This window comes from Ascaphus truei, chromosome 3 (assembly GCF_040206685.1).
Source record: "Ascaphus truei isolate aAscTru1 chromosome 3, aAscTru1.hap1, whole genome shotgun sequence".
Taxonomy (NCBI): domain Eukaryota; kingdom Metazoa; phylum Chordata; class Amphibia; order Anura; family Ascaphidae; genus Ascaphus; species Ascaphus truei.
This window is the reverse complement of record NC_134485.1, coordinates 166568849-166586042: the sequence shown is the minus strand read 5'-3', so window position 1 is coordinate 166586042 and position 17194 is coordinate 166568849.

The window sequence follows — 17194 nt, the reverse complement described above, 5'->3', positions numbered from 1 at the left end:
ATATGGTGTCAGAAGTGAGATGTCCAGAGGCCCCTGCAGTTAAAGGGCCACACAAAAAAATGGAAGAATTTTTAAAAGAGTTTCTGTACGAGCAGGCCAGACAGCAGGGACTGTTAATGCAGGAGCAGGCCCAACTATAGGCAGAGAGAGATGAAAGACTATTGCAGCAGCAAACCCAGCTCCTAATCCAGCAGCAGGCAGCACAGGATGAGCGGATGGCCAGGTTGCTGACACAATTCCAGTGGTCTGGCAGTCCAGAACTTGCAAACAAACCACCGGTTCTCCTGAGGAAAATGGATCTGAATGAGGATCCAGAGGCTTTCTACTGATTTTTGAAAGGGTTGCCGAAGCACAGGACTGGTCTTCAGATCACTGGGCAACCGCTTTGGCCCCGCTCCTCATAGGAGAATCCCAGCCACCATATCAGGGCCTCCCAGCGTATTAGGCATTGGACTACAACCATGTAAAAGCTGCCATACTGAATCGCTTAGGTCTGACCCCAGAGACCTAATGCAGCAGTTCCAGAACCTGAAGTACACCTCTAAGATGAGACCCGGTCCTAGCTCAGTGGTTATTGGACTTGTGTACTCACTGGATCGAACCCCGAGAAACACACTAAGGAGGTTGTTCTTGAACAAGGGCCTCCATGGGATTCTCTCCGTTTGAATTACTGTATGGCCGCAAACCCCGGGGTATCCTAGACCTCCTAAAGGAGTCCTGGGAGGAACAGCAGTCCCCTTCTAAGAATACCCTGCAATATGTATTAGACCTTAGGAAGCGCCTAGATGTGGTCGACCATTTTGCTACAGAGAATCGTAAGTCAGTCCAGGACAGTCAGGAGAGACATTACAATCAAAATTCTCGTATGAGATTTTTTCCCCCGGGAGACCAGGTGATGTTATTGTTACCCAGTTGAGAGAGCAAACTCCTAGCCAAATGGCAGGGCCCATTTGAAGTACTCTGCCTCATGGGTGATGTGGATTACCAGATCGCTCAACCAGGGTCCAGGAAGGATAAACAAATTTACCATGTGAACTTGCTGAAACCCTGGAAGGTGCAGCGGTCTCTATTCATCCACCCGGTGGAGGAGGAAACGGACCTGGGTCCTCTGCCCCCATGGTGGAACATCTTTGGTGATGAGAAAATCCCAATGGGTAGAAAATTGTCCGCTGAACAAAAAGGGAACTTGTTAGAAATAATTACACAATTCAATGATGTTTTTCTGATTTACCAGGGCAAACTAATTTAGTTTCACATGTGATAGAGACAGCACCTGGGGTAAAAGTACGTTCTCGTCCTTACAGGTTGCCTGAAAGCCGTAAGGCCCTGGTAGAGAAGGAGGTACAAGAAATGTTACACTTAGGCGTGATTGAGGAATCATGCAGTGAGTGGTGTAGTCCACTAGTTATGGTTCCTAAACCAGATAGGAAGGTACGATTTTGTGTGGACCTCCTAAAGGTCAAAGCGGTATCCAAGTTTGACGCATATCCGATGCCAAAGGTGGAGGAGTTAATTAACACCCTTGGTAAAGCGGAATATATATCCACGCTGGACTTAACAAAGGGATAATGGCAAATACCTTTGGAGGAAAAGTCCAAGTGCAAAACAGTCTTTGCCACTCTCATTGGTTTATACCAGTTTGTGACAATGCCATTTGAACTGCATGGAGCCCCAGCCACATTCCAGAGACTCATGGATAAAGTGCTGAAGCCTCATAGGGCTTATGCTGCAGCCTATCTAGATGACATTTTGTTTATAGTAAACACTGGCGGGCCCATCTAAATAGGCTGAAAGCGGTCCTCAAGTCTCTAAGAGAGGCAGGGCTCACAGCCAACCCTAAGAAATGTGCCTTAGGTAAGGCAGAAACCAAGTACATAGGGTATGCAGTGAGAGCTGGAAAAGTAAGAACACTAGCCGAAAAGGTAGCTGCCCTGAAAGAAGTTCCGACCCCCCGAACAAAAATGCATGTATGCTCTCTGTTGAGTTTAGCAGGATACTATCGGAGGTTCATCCCCAACTACTCGAAAGTTGCAGCCCCACTAACAGACATCACAAAAAAGTGTGCCCCTACACAAGTGGTATGGTCAAGGGAGTGCCAGAGAGCATTTGAGGTGGTAAAAAGGTATCTATCAGAGGGTTCCATCTTTAGAAGCCCAGACTTCGATAGGCCTTTAATAGTGCAAAGCGATGCATCAGAGATAGGGCTAGAGGCAGTGCTCTCACAACAGTTTAAGGGAGTGGAACATCAGATCCTCTTTCTGAGTAGGAAATTTTTCCCGAGGGAACAAAACGACTCAGTAATTGAGAAGAAGTGCCTCGCAGTAAAGTAGGCAATCGAGGCCTTGAGGCATTACCTGGCAGGAGTCCGTTTTACTTTGGTGACAGACCATGCTCCATTAAAGTGGTTAAATAGTATGAAAGACTCTAATGCGAGGTTGACCAGGTGTATATGGCCCTCCAACCCTTCTCGTTTGAGATTCAGCACAGACCTGGAAAAGAAAATACAAATGCTGATTTCTTCTCTACAGAAGGGATGGATGGTCGGGCTTCAGCCATGCATGGTCCCAGTCACACACTAACAGGGGAGGAATGAGACAGGGTGAACAAACGTCACCAGCCCTATGCCTGGCAGACCTATGTTTACGTCTGCAGTGCAGCAGTGAGAGGATTAACATTCAGCTGAACAACAAACAGAGAAAAAAAAACCTTGTTTGGGCACTCTAATACATCAAATGGGTGAAGTATGAAGGATTTAAAACAACTTTAATAAACCACTAGATAAAATATTGGGGATTAAAACGAGTATTAAATGCTGTGATCCTAAGGTCTGAACCTGTGATAACAAGTTCTGGATCGGTAATACGGATGGCAGAAACACTCAATAAGGAGTGTCCTGCAATCAGAAAGGTGAGTAAAATACAAACACCTGTGTGAATAACCAGAGGTGTAGGACTCAACTGTTTAGGTAGGTCTCAGTGCACATATCCTGAATACATAATATATGGAAAAAAAAAATATATATATATATATATATAGTAACCACACAGAAGGACCCGAGCTTGGTCTGCCGATAGCCAAGAACAGTGATGTGGTACTGCGACTCCACAATAACTGAATAAATGTTACTGGAGGTAGGGTCAGTAGTTGTGAGGTGTAAATGATGTGTCAGGGTAATGTAGTCAGACCCAGGTTCCTAAAACGATAGTCTGTCTAAGGTATATTCAAAACTGGGTATGTAGGGGTTAATGTATTCCCCAGCCAAAAGTGTTAGGCAAGTAAGGCACTAATACCTACATAAGCTACACTAATAAAACACAACAGGCACAGTTCAATGTGTGGTATGCCTGTGACCCTCACATCTAAAGTATACCTTTGAACTTGATACAATGTATAGCATGGTTCATAGGGGTAACCAGGGTAAACGGCACTGACCCAACACCTGCTCTGTTAGTCAGAGCTGATCAATAACGGGTCAGTGCTAGTGAGAGGGTAGGTAGATATAAGATCGTAAATAGAGCGCACTAATGTGCATCTATATTGTAAGTGTAGACAGATAGAGTAACAACCTACTGGTTAGAAGGCTCCCTTGGACAGTCCATTATAGGAGCCGCTGCATAAGAAAACACGCTGCAAATGCTGGGAGACAATGCTGCCAGCTAACTCAAGTGTAGGTATCTGAGTCATCCGCGTGCCCCTTAGTGCCGACGCGCGCGTTTCGCATGACAACGCTTCCTCAAGGCAGGTAGGAGGGGGAGGGACCCACCGGTTCAGTGAGTACCTTTATACCCCTAGCATTCAAGAAATTCCCGTCCCATTAGCTCAGTTCCGCCCCCTTTGCGTGACATCAGAGAGTCCCTAACTGCACGGCTGATTGAAGATCGGAGAGCGTGTATCCCTCACAGATTGTAATTGACGTGTCTGCAGTATCAGTAGAAATGTCAGAGTGAAGGCTGATACTATAATAGTTTATGTTTGTGCAGGTATTGGGGACCTATGTTGTGGTTATTTGGGGGGTTCAATATGAGCTTGCAGGTGTCCTGTATGTTTTACAAATCTTGTTCAGCTGGTCTTAGCTGATTGGAAGTTGGCTCTTCCTATCTTGTTGAAGCTCACCCCCTCCCACATTTAAATGGTTAAAAGCTCACTCCATAGCATCTCCCACTCTCAGGGGAACTTGCCTGCTTGCAGTATGATTGTGACAAATCAAATACAGAGTGCTTTTCCTGGTAATGTACAGGTTAATAAAAGCTTCAATCAGACTTAGAACTATGCAACTAATTTTGACAGATTTATTATAAATCATTCTTCCTGGTAATGCACAGGTTATTAAGAATTTATATTAGTGTTAGGGACCCTTGAGATGTGGTCTGCCGTGTAGTGGCTTAGGGGCTTACAACACTTTGGCCAAAATGTTAAACTAAAAGGCCAATTTTATTTAATAGATATCTATACATTTATATTTAGGCACTGTACCGTGTATAGGTTTCACTGGATGTGCACTGAGCTCTGTCTGTGTTTCATGTTCTGTCTCTGGTTTTAAAAATATATTGCCATGCTCAGTAGCACTCCTCTGTGACAACTTCCTTATCTTTGCACATTCCTCGAGCTGGAGAAAAAGGTGGGGGCACGATCTGTGCTGCTGCTATTCTGGTTCTCTTTCTTGCAGACATTTGAGCAGAAGGAAAAAAGAATACTGTATCTCCTGGTTTTAAAAAACTTATCCGCATGGCCAAAACGAACAAACCTTTTAAACTATCACCAGTGACAGAGCTGAATATATGCCATCTCTTTCCTGCATTATTTAATCCTTCTATACTTGATGTACACCTTTTAAAACCTTTTTAAAAATTTAGACTTCTTTGTGAGAAAATAATATTCATGTTTTTGTAAGTACTTGCAAGTTCTTGGATGGTGATTTGTATACACGTGATTCTTAGCATGGTTTATCTTTCACACAGGTAATCATTCAGTAAAAATTCATTAGGGTATCAAATCCATCTGGCAACTCTCCATTAAGGGCACAACAATTTTACTTGCCAGCACCGAAACTTGAGTTTATATCAGGAAATGATTTATAACCACTTATTGCTTGTGGGGAAATGGAAGGAAAAGCTGAAAGGTGTACACCTGATTTCGGCCGCTTCAGTCAGCCGGTCATGCCATGCCTAACTTTAGCCACAAAAACCTCATAAAATCCAAAGATTTATACTGCCACAGACACACAGGGATTACTGAAAGTTAGAAGGTTCCACTGTGAGCCCTTGCGTTCGCATTCTTACGAATAAGAAAACCGGTGCGGCTGCCCATAGGTTCACGCTTCTTTCCATAGTAATTTATTGCAAACAAACTTTTTGACCTTGGGGTGGCGTGTTTTTCACTGGGACTTGCTTGTGTTTTTTCACTTGAACTTGCATGTATATTTTCATTGGCCAACAAAACATATTTATATTGTCTCTTCTTGTTCTCTGTATCCATTCTTTATTATTTTTGTCTGCAGACACACAACCTCTAACGGCAAATTTTGAAAACTTTGGTCTCCCATTATTCTCCTGCTACAGTAGTCAAATTTAATTGACATGTACAATACTCCTGATACAATAATCAGCGCAAGCTGATTACGTACAACTCTTTTGGCATGTTATTGTTCTGAATAGTGTAAATATGCAAATAAGGACCTGTCACTAGACTGTTCCTCAATCATATTTTTTCACCATAACTATACCAAAGTAAAAACTTGAATTACTTCAGCGGGTCCAACCCAGTCCTGATAAACCTTATACTTTTATAACATGGATACAGATAAGATCTTCTAAACAGATATCCAGAAATAGACTCACTTGGTATGTTAATGACAAGACAGAGCAAATGTACAATCAGGGACCCTTCCTACTCAGACAACAAAAAATATTTATCACAACCCAGGACGGTCTGAAAACAATCCCTTAAGCATGCAAACCCTCACCTTCATCACCAAAACACCAAAACTTTTAACAGGACTCTCACCTTAGTCCCTAACAAAACATTACAACTCTTATACTTTAAAATGGATACAGGAGCAGAGATTAATAAATTCATTTGAAACTGCTAGGTAACCCCCGTCAACCCAGATTGAGACACCCTCCAAAACACATCACTCAAAACAACATTTTAAACTCAGGCTTTCCTCAAAAGGTGCCTTTTACATTGATTCTTATGAGCGCTCAGGTATGAGTGACCGAGGAGTGTTTTTTTCAGGTGCGCAGCTTACGGTATATTTGTGTTCCTATTCGGAGCGCCATCTGTGAAAAGCGTGAATAAATAAGACACATCTGAGGATTATTTGCAGAATAACAAATAAGTTTATTTCAGTGTACGTGTGCACACATAGAAGGAAGTTTCAAAATAAAACTCCCCCCATGACATACTGGCATACAGGCCCTATTTATTCCCAAAATACTAAGCCAACACCCCCTATACAAGGTTGCATGTGCGTCACTACATAAGCGTATAAGATAAACAAAATATGAATATGGACACATTGAGCTAATAGCATAACTATGAGATTCATATTAAAAATGAACTGACTCAGCTAATTTTCCTTATACGGGCCAGTGACCTTTTCTCTATATACGAGATTTCTGAGAAAGGGTGTACATAACCATGGGTACCTCCCTCGGAATGCGAGACGTGCTTGTTATCTATATTTTATTTTCATAATATTGGCACTTTTCTCCCATCTTCAAGGTCTTGTGGTTAGCTGAACAGCTTATTATCACTTAAAAAGGAGAAGCAAAACAAAATCCCTTTCAAACTTCCATTCTCATTCCACTTTCATGCAGACAATATACAAAATGGATGACAATATCAGGCACCTAAGATGGATGCTGACTTAAAATGGCTGCTTAGATCCCAGTGCTGTTATGTCAGACTTCCCGCCATAATGTACTTTTTTCTCAACTTTGTCAATATCATAGCAAAAATCCCATTTAATTCAATAATATTTCATTCTTTGCTACAACTGGTATCATTATTTTGTACCACTTTTTGCCTTGATACAAATTGTAATCCCATTGTGTCTTGGTTTACACTTGTTGGGTTTACAAAAAATTGAATATGCTCTTAAATCAGTTGACACATGTACAAACCATCTACGGATTGATTGCTGCCTACATGAAGCAAAATGTTTGATTTGTTTGCTCCTGACCATTTAGTGAATCCACCTTAATTATAACATTATTGTTTATGAGCTAATTTTCATATATAATTGCACTGTTTTTTTTACTATTGTAAATAGATACTGATGTTTGATTTAAACAACCTAATTTGTTTGGTTAGTAAATGTTGTAGAAGACAAATTTGGCAATTTACCTTCATAATATGTCTACCTTCATATAAATCCCAATATATATATTTTTTAAACTAACACAAACACTGGATCAGAAATTAAATAAATATTTATACTGTCCCAAAGTGCTGTCTCACTTCTTTCTATCCTACAAAATCTTCCCACAGGAGTGCAGAGCATGTTACTACAGTACAACGATTTTCTTAATTAACTTATTTAGGAGATTATATTATTTTTGTCTCCCTCTTGCATTTGTTATGTTTTCATTATTAGTATTACTTTATTCTCTTAAGACATTCACCCAGATACACTATACTATTTGTTATGAATGACACACTTGTGAGCACGTGATTTATGTATGTGATGTGTTAATACACACAGATATCCAGCTGACTCACTTACTGTATCTCCTCAATCCATCACCCTACAACCTGAACTCACTGCGACCACCAAGAATAATTTGAAAGCCTTACATCTTGGGGTCCTCTATGCCCTGTTGACTAGGGAAAAATTTTATTAACGCACAAAAAATTATTGTAGCAAAATATGTCAAAAAATGCAGTTACTCCAGGGCCCCAAAACAGTAATTATTCAATTTTAGATTTAATATATAAAAGCAGTAGAGTGCTTAGTTACATAAAAATTAATATTACATGAAACATGCAGTATAAAATGCAGACAGTTTATAAAAATATTGAGATAAAATAAACAAAAATTTCTAACATACATTACAACATATTAGGCTTCTCAAGGGGTCTTGAGTTGGAAATATGAGAATTCACGTGCTATAGCATTAACACTCCCTTTGTTGAATTCTAATTTCATAAAATAAATTAATGTTTTTTATTCTAACTACCTCTGTCATATAGATGAGCCCCACCTTTTGTGAGAGTGTCCTTAGCTCTTCCTCATACATCTCCTGTGAAATTTAAAACTACAAAATTAGTTTTACTCTGAATATCTCAGTGTAAAAATAATTAATAACTTTCTTCCTATAACCCCTAGAATTATTGGACCTGCATCAATGTGTTTGGCAGATTAAAATGTAGATTTACACATCTGCTCTTTAATGAACAAATGGCTATCTTACATATGCATAGAAAAAAGAGGAAACTGGCGCACAGTCCAATGAAGTGGGTCCCAGGATAACAAAAATAAATATTTATTGATGTGAAAACATCCAACAAACGGAGGAGAGCAACCTCCTACCCGTTTCAAACAGTAGTTCATTGTCAAGGAGTATAACAAATAGCTCAGATACAGTTCTTATATACCCTACCTGTGTTTTCCGTTTTGGCGCCAAAATCAGGTAATAACCAGTGCTTCAAAGGAGCGTCACCGTCCCTATGATGCTTCCCCCATCCCATGAAGCCGAAAGCGTAGGTGGGTAGGCACTACCCCCGCTCCGCCTCCCCCGGTGCGGGTACAGAACCCGCATCATGAGCGGTCTGCGACGCAGCAGGAGATCACCACTCGTGAACAACCCCTCCCACACTGTGAGAGGAGCAGACAAGCACAATCGATCCCAGACACGTCCTCCTCCACCGGTGGGGAAGGAGAGACTGAAGACCAGAGCAATCCATCCACGATAATGAACTTCACAAGAAGGGAGAGCATGTAAGGGATTCACATCCAACTTATAGTACATTACATATGACAACAATAAAAGTTCTAATCAGAAATCTATCCAACCATCATTATCATATTATCTCCCTTGTTTAACCATAAAAATAAAAAACAAAAAACACATTTATTAAATCACAATTAAAAAGCTAATCTAATGTAAAAAAAGAAAAATATATGAAATAATAAAAACAATGTGATGAACTTCTAAATCCTCCTAAGAGACAGAACAGAAGAATTGAGGAGAAGGGAAAGAAGGGAACCCCTACGGGTTATGGGCATTGAATGCATCCCCCCCTCATATATGGGAGGAGATCGTTTTAAAAAATTGTGTATTAGGGAGACATACTGGATGTACATTTTAGACACCACCTATCCTAAGGGACATAATGACCATATTGACATAAGTACCATAGTGTGACCACCCTTATGAGGGTGATCCTTCGGAGGTCTGGGTTGAATGCTTTATTGCATTCCCTCCGAACTTTGGTCATGTGTCAGGTCTCTAATCACATTTTCCTATACTGTTTATTTTTTATTATCATACATTTATTATTATTCCAACTATGGGAATATACATTTACTTATAAACAATAGGTACATTGGAGGTTGATCAATATGGTGTTATCACCTCTATTGCGGATGTGTCTGTTTCTGGTTCACGAATGGCCTTCACCATATTTAGTTTAATTACATACACTCAGTACAATTAATAATTAATTATTATTATTTTTTACTTCTAAATTTATATTTATTCGTATACTAAAAAGCACCTATTCTATATATGCCAATACATACACCACACATATACACTGCAGATTCATACTATATACACCGCACATATACTGTATACACACATTCATTCATACATACATAGGATTACACAATCACAGTTCTTCACATTTAGTTTCACATATTTAGTTTTACACAGTTATGCTTTTGTATTAATTCACACAGTTATATATTAATTCAATACAATTTATGACATATACACATATCATTATCATGATTCATGCTGAGGTTTCTTCTGTTCATGCTTAAAAATATCCTTTGCTACTCCAATGGCTCCAACTGGAATCTACATACCTGAAAATCAAATAATGGGTAACATCAGGTATATGTATCAATAATTGGTAGGTGGGATATTTTTCCATCAATGATTGTCATGTTATTTGCTATTAGTGTGATGTTATTCTATGTTTTTTAAAGAAAGTAAAATTTATGGGTTAAATTTGTTTATCAATCTACTTTTATTTGGTCAAAATTTCCAATTTTTGATATATTATTTTTACTTTTATTTTTATTTGTTTGTACAATTTCCAATCTCTCATTTGGTTCTTACTCCAAACCTTAACTGCTTTTCAAAAAACATTATCAGTACTACTCTTAACCTACATTGCAATTCTAAATAACAATTGCTCATTTAGTGGTATTAACAAATCAACAAGTATCTTCAGTATATTACCTTAATGGTTATTACTACTAAATATTATTTTGTGATCTGTACCAGTTATTTAAAAAAAATTTGATTTTCATTTTTGGAATGATTCAGTGCGGTCCTCATAACCATTCTATTATGATTGTTATTTAAGGTCACAGACTGGTTAATTTGAAAAAAACTTTTGAATTGATTTATTGAATTATGCAAATCACCTCGTTATAAATACTGTGGAGGCGCATCCAATGGGTAACCCCTGATGAAGTCATCATAGATGACGAAACGCGTAGTGCGTGGCTAGATTGAGGCTGTCACTTTCCCACGAACACTATCACTGCTGGTTGAGAGACGTTGCAGGCTGTGTGAGACAGAGAAAAACACTGGATCCTTCTCCCCCGGTGGTTCACTGACCAGCAGTAAGGAATTGGAGGGGCTGGTTTCCGGAGGGACTTCCTGTGTGGGGCGCCCAACCAGAGGGACGTCACTTCCGGTTACTTGGACTACACGGAGAACAGACAGGAGAGGATGCCATTGCTGATATCGGACGGCAGTACTGGCTTATGAGAGCCTATCTCATACCTGCTTTTAAACCTTGTACCTTTGTGAGTGGGCATTTGACTGATTTTAATGTTCTATAAACTATTTTTTATACGTTAATGCACTAGGTGTGCGCCTGTTTCTTTTCTTTTCTTTTTTCATATATATCTATATCTATATAGATATAGATATATATACCTGACAGCCGGATAAATTGTAGCAAGAAGGTACTTCAGCTAAACCGCAGACCACTTATTCAATTTACTTTGCGGTTTCGACATCTGTGGTCTAGAAAGTGATACCCATCTTCAAGGCAGCCACTAACTCGCAGGCACGCTTACTCAATCAATGCTTGGCACAGCACTAGAAGCTCCCCTATGTGTTGCGACTGCAATTTGCACAGTTCACATTCATTCATATAACACTGCAGCTAGCCTCTGAGCTGCAAAACAGGGACAATAAAGATAGGATAGGGGAAAACATGGCATTCTGGTGACCATGCAATTTAACCCCTTCAATCCCAACAAGGTTTAGGGTTAACCAGCCGGGCATAATACCTTTATTATTGGCCTTGTTAACCCTTTCACTGCCACACGTTTGGCTTTACTTTTTTTTAAATATATATGTGAACCTTTTGTGTACTAGATTATTAAAATACAGAATATGTTAATGGTATTATTGTATACAACAGACAACAGAGAAGCCCAATGCTACATCCAACATGACAAAAATACACAGTAAAATACTTATATATTCTCTTAAAAAAGGGTAATTTAGTTTAACCTTTTGGCCAAAGCGTTGTAAGCTTGCGAGCCACGACAAGGCAGACACCTGTTCGCAAGTCCTAACACTACCAGATAAAATACTAATATACCTCTATTAGGATTAAAATTCTCATTTACCTCTATTAGGCGGAAGAAAGACCACATTGGATCTATATCCAGCAGAATGAAAGGACCTACTAACTTGGGAAGTGCAAAGGGGCGGGCTTAAAATCCTTTTTGACACTTATATACATATATATATTTTGTGGGGGCTCAGGGGTTCCCAAAAAGAGCTCTCTGGGGTTTTGTGTTTTGTTAACCTATTTTCAGCTGTTTCAGCTGTTGGAGGTTAGTGGCTCCTCCTTTCAAGGTTTTAAGCCCGCCCCTCCCCACTTCCCAAGTTAGTAGGTCCTTTCATTCTACTGGATATAGATCCAATGTGGTCTTTCTCCCTCCTAATAGAGGTACAGTAAATGAGAATTTTAATCCTAATAGAGGTACAGTTAGGTCCGGAAATAATTGGACACTGACACAATTTTCATAATTTTGGCTCTGTACGTCACCACAATGGATTTGAAATGAAACAACCGAGATGCAATAGAAGTGCAGACTTTCAGCTTTAATTCAAGGGGTTGAACAAAAATATTGTATGAAACGTTTAGGAATTGCAACCATTTTCATACACAGTCCTCTTATTTCAGGGGCTCAAAAGTAATTGGACAAATTAACACAATCATAAATAAAATGTTAATTTTAAATACTTTGTTGAGAATCCTTTGCAGGCAATGACTGCTTGAAGTCTGGAATGCATGGACCACCAAACGCTGGGTTTCCTCCTTTGTGATGCTTTGCCAGGCCTTTACTGCAGCTGTCTTCAGTTGTTGTTTGTTCGTGGGTCTTTCTGCCTTAAGTTTTGTCTTCAGTAAGTGAAATGCATGCTTGATCGGGTTGAGATCAGGTGATTGACTCGGCCATTGCAGAATATTTCACTTCTTTGCCTTAAAAAACTCCTGTGTTGCTTTCACAGTATGTTTTGGGTCATTGTCCATCTGTAAAGTGAAGCGCCGTCCAATCAACTTTGCTGAATTTGGCTGAATCTGAGCAGACAATATATCCCTATAAACTTCAGAATTCATCCGGCTGCTTCTGTTTTCTGTCACTTCATCAATAAACACTAGTGACCCAGTGCCATTGTAAGCCATGCATGCCCACGACATCACACTGCCTCCACCGTCTTTTACAGATGATGTGGTATGCTTCGGATCATGAGCCGTTCCAAGCCTTCTCCATACTTTTTTCTTCCCATCATTCTGGTACAGGTTGATCTTAGTTTCATCTGTCCAAAGAATGCTGTTCCAGAACTGAGCTGGCTTTTTTTAGATATTGTTTGGCAAAGTCTAATCTGGCCTTTCTATTCTTGAGGCCTATGAATGCTTTTACACCTTGTGGTGAACCCTCTGTATTTGCTCTCGTGAAGTCTTCTCTTTATGGTATGTGAAAAACGGGTAAACAGCCAGTTAACCCACCAGGCGCTCAGAAAATGTAGCTGCAGCTGTGGAATGGTGTTTTAACAATGAATCTGATTGAAGGGTGCCACTATTATTTGTTAATATATTTCATTGTATTTTATTGTTCCATTGTCAAGACAATTATTATTTAAACAGTAACACCAACAAGTTATTCGTGAATGACAGCTCTCTTAATTTTCTCTTGCAAAGATTAAATAATCAGGAGTCCGGGCGATTTCATAATATAATGGTTGTATTTCATCAAAAACTTTATTTACATTTGTGCTTTTTGTTTTTTTCTTTTAATGTACATGGTTTTAGTTCTCATGACCAATATACCAGTGATTTTGGTTAAACATGCATTGTATTGTATATGTTTTTTTCTTGCCACGCATATAGATTGGTCATTTTTAACCCCAGTTAGGTTTTTAACTCTACATGCCATTATTAGCAATGTCAGGATGTACACCTGTTACCCATTTGTTTGGGGCTTGACCACAGGTGTTGTAACTTGCATCTGCTATATATGCCTCATGTTTTTACAAACGGATCACTCTTTTGACAAAGGCCTGACGGGCCGAAACGCGTCAAGAGGATCCGTTTGCACTTTGTTCTATTAAAGCTTCATGTTTCACTGATCAGCCTTCTCTGAAGTTTTGTTCCACGGCTGTGCGGCGTACTGACCTCTCTGGGGAGGATTTCTAGAGTTCTCTTTATGGTAGACTTGAATAATGATATGCCTACCTCCTGGAGAGTGTTCTTCACTTGGCTGGATGTTGTAAAGGGGTTTTTCTTTACCATGGAAAGGATCCTATGATCCACTGTTGTCTTCCGTGGACGTCCAGGCCTTTTTGTGTTGCAGTGCTCACCAGTGCGTTCTTTTTTTCTCAGAATGTACCAAACATGTTGATTTGGCTATTCCTAATGTTCCTGCTATCTCTCTGATGGATTTTCTTTTTTTTTTGCAGCCTAAGGATGCCCTGTTTCACATGCATTGAAAGTTCCTTTGACCGCATGTTGTGGGTTCACAGCAACAGCTTCCAAATGTGAATGCCACACCTGGAATCAACTCCAGACCTTTTACCTGCTTAATTGATGATGAAATAACAAAGAAATAGCCCACACCTGTCCATGAAACAGCTTTTGTGTCAATTGTGCAATTACTTTTGGTCTCTTGAAAAATAGGGGGCTACATATTAAAGAGATGTAATTCCTAAACCCTTCCTCCAATTTGGAAGTGAATACCCTCAAATTAAAGCTGATAGACTGCACTTTAAGCCCATATTCATTTTTTAACTGTAACTTGAATTTATTTTGGTCAAAGCCGAAATAACAAAACTTGTATCAGTGTCCAATTATTTCCGGACCTAACTGTACATTAGTATTTTATCTGGTAGTGTTAGGACTTGCGAACAGGTGTCTGCCTTGTCGTGGCTCGCAAGCTTACAACGCTTTGGCCAAAGGGTTAAACTAAATGATCCCTTTTCAAGAGAATATATAAGTATTTACTGTGTATTTTTGTCATGTTGGATGTAGCATTGGGCTTCTCTGTCGTCTGTTGTATACATATGCCACGCTCAATAGCACTCCTTTTTGACACCTATATACATATATATATATATTGTGGGGGCTCAGGGATTCCCAAAAAGAGCTTGCTGGGGTTTTGTGTTTTGTTAACCTATTCTCAGCTGTTTCAGATGTTGGAGGTTAGTGGCTCCTCCTTCCCAGGTTTTAAGCCCGCCCCTCCCCACTTCCCTAGTTAATAGGCCCTTTCATTCTACTGGATATAGATCCAATGTGGTCTTTCTCCCTCCTAATAGAGGTAAATGAGAATTTTAATCCTAAAAGAGGTATATTAGTATTTTATCTGGTAGTGTTAGGACTTGCAAACAGGTGTTTGCCTTGTCATGGCTCGCAAGCTTACAACGCTTTGGCTAAAGGGTTAAACTACATGACCCTTTTTGAAGAGAATATATAAGTATTTTACTGTGTATTTTTGTCATGTTGGATGTAGCATTGGGCTTCTCTGTCGTCTGTTGTATACGTATGCCACGCTCAATAGCACTCCTTTTTGACATTTATATACATATACTGTACATCTCAACCCCTTTATAATGCTGTGCTTCGGATCCAAAGAATCACATCGCGCTATAAGCGGATCGCGTTAGAAATAATGTACAATTGTATGCATTGTACAATAAAGTATTTAAGATACCAATAATCGTGATGTAAAGTATTCATAAATCCAAAAATTAGGAACCACACTTGCATCGCGCTATAAGCGGATTCGTGTTGTAACGGATCACTTTATAACGAGGTTGAGGTTTACATATTTTGAGGGGGCTCAGGGGTTCCCAATAAGAGCTTGCTGGGGTTTTGTTAATGGTATTATTGTGACACTATTGTTACAGTGTTTCTTGTGATTAGTAACATTACTGTTGTTTCCTATATTACTGATGGGGTTGCTGGCTAATATTTGGCACTAGCTGATATTTTTTCTGAGATTTACTAAGTGTTGTGAATAAGAAGAACCATTCACGAGGCACATTTTATCCAACAGATGTACAATAGTTCAATTAAATAAAATACACAATGTGTTGGATCAATATTAAACAGCAAAACCCTCATAAAATTGATCTTTGCAAGCTTATCAACAGCTAGCTTTAGCTCCTATACCAAATCAACATTATTTACCTAATTGTATCTACTCACTTTTATTATTCTCTCAATTCACAAAGCAAAGTTGGCCTTTTTCTTGATAAATTTCCCAGCAAGTAAGAATAAAGAATTAACCAATAACAACAGATTAGTCAAATTATATCTCTGTAGAAAACTGTCAGATATTGTGATTTAATCATTAAATATTCCCTCCAGGTTTGCTAAAATGAATGCCACAAATCAAGTCAGAAATCTATTTTAAGATTTTCTTGACATAGTAGTTTTCTCCTTGAGTCATGGCATGTATTTTTCATGCACAATGTACTGTTTATTGTACTTCATATCCAGTTGGAGGCAATATCTAATATTTCATTGTCTAAAACTATTCTTTGTCCTAAGAGGTAAAGCTCCAGCTTGATAAAGGGCTGTCTTTTGGCTCGAAACGTTGCCCATATTTTATTGTTTGTATCTCATTATGGGGGTCATGCACAAAGCTCCGATAAGTCGTTTTAAGAACACAAAGTGCTCTTAGAACGTGATGTTGCGCTGAACGCGATTCACAGAGACACGCAAACAGGCACTTTGCGTTCTAAAACTGACTTTTTTCAGGAAATTTTTCTAAGTTCAACTTTGCTCGTTCGTTACCCTGTTGGCGTTCAATTCTGACCTTCTGCGGGATGCACTAAGCTACGCAACCTTAGCGCACGCGAAAGTTGCGTTCAAGAAAACACGCCAGCTAAAGGCAGCCGCTAATAATGCTGGACTTAAAATAATTTCTTTGTTTACTTTTTTGCAGACGCAACACCCATACAACAGGCCAGCGGGTGTCCCCGGCTGACGCCGTGGGGGTCCCGAGGGAGGCCTGGGGTCCCGCGGGTGTCCCTGGCTCACCAAGTGGGGGGTCCTCGTGGGAGTCCCCGCGGCCGTCCCGGGGTCCCCGTGGGAGTCCCAGGGTACCCGCAGGCCTGCGGTACCAATGTTGTGCCTTCAAAAAAATAAACAATACTTCTAATTAAATACACCCCCCTCCCCCCAACACATACAATACAGTACAGTAATGGGCAAAATTACTATTATCCACATATGGATAATAATGCATTTGCCCATTTCAAATACATATAAATCACAATAAATACAGTAAATAAATATTACACTTACCTTTTACAGGCACCCACGATGAAGGCCGTCTTCATCCTCATCTTCATCCTGCCCATGTCCCTCCGGTGCTGCACAACATACCAAACTATCAAAAGAGCCAATGTAAAGGGCTGCTAACCCCTTAATCACCGTAGCGGTCATTAACCGCTACAGTCATTAAGGGGTTAACCCACCTTCACCCACC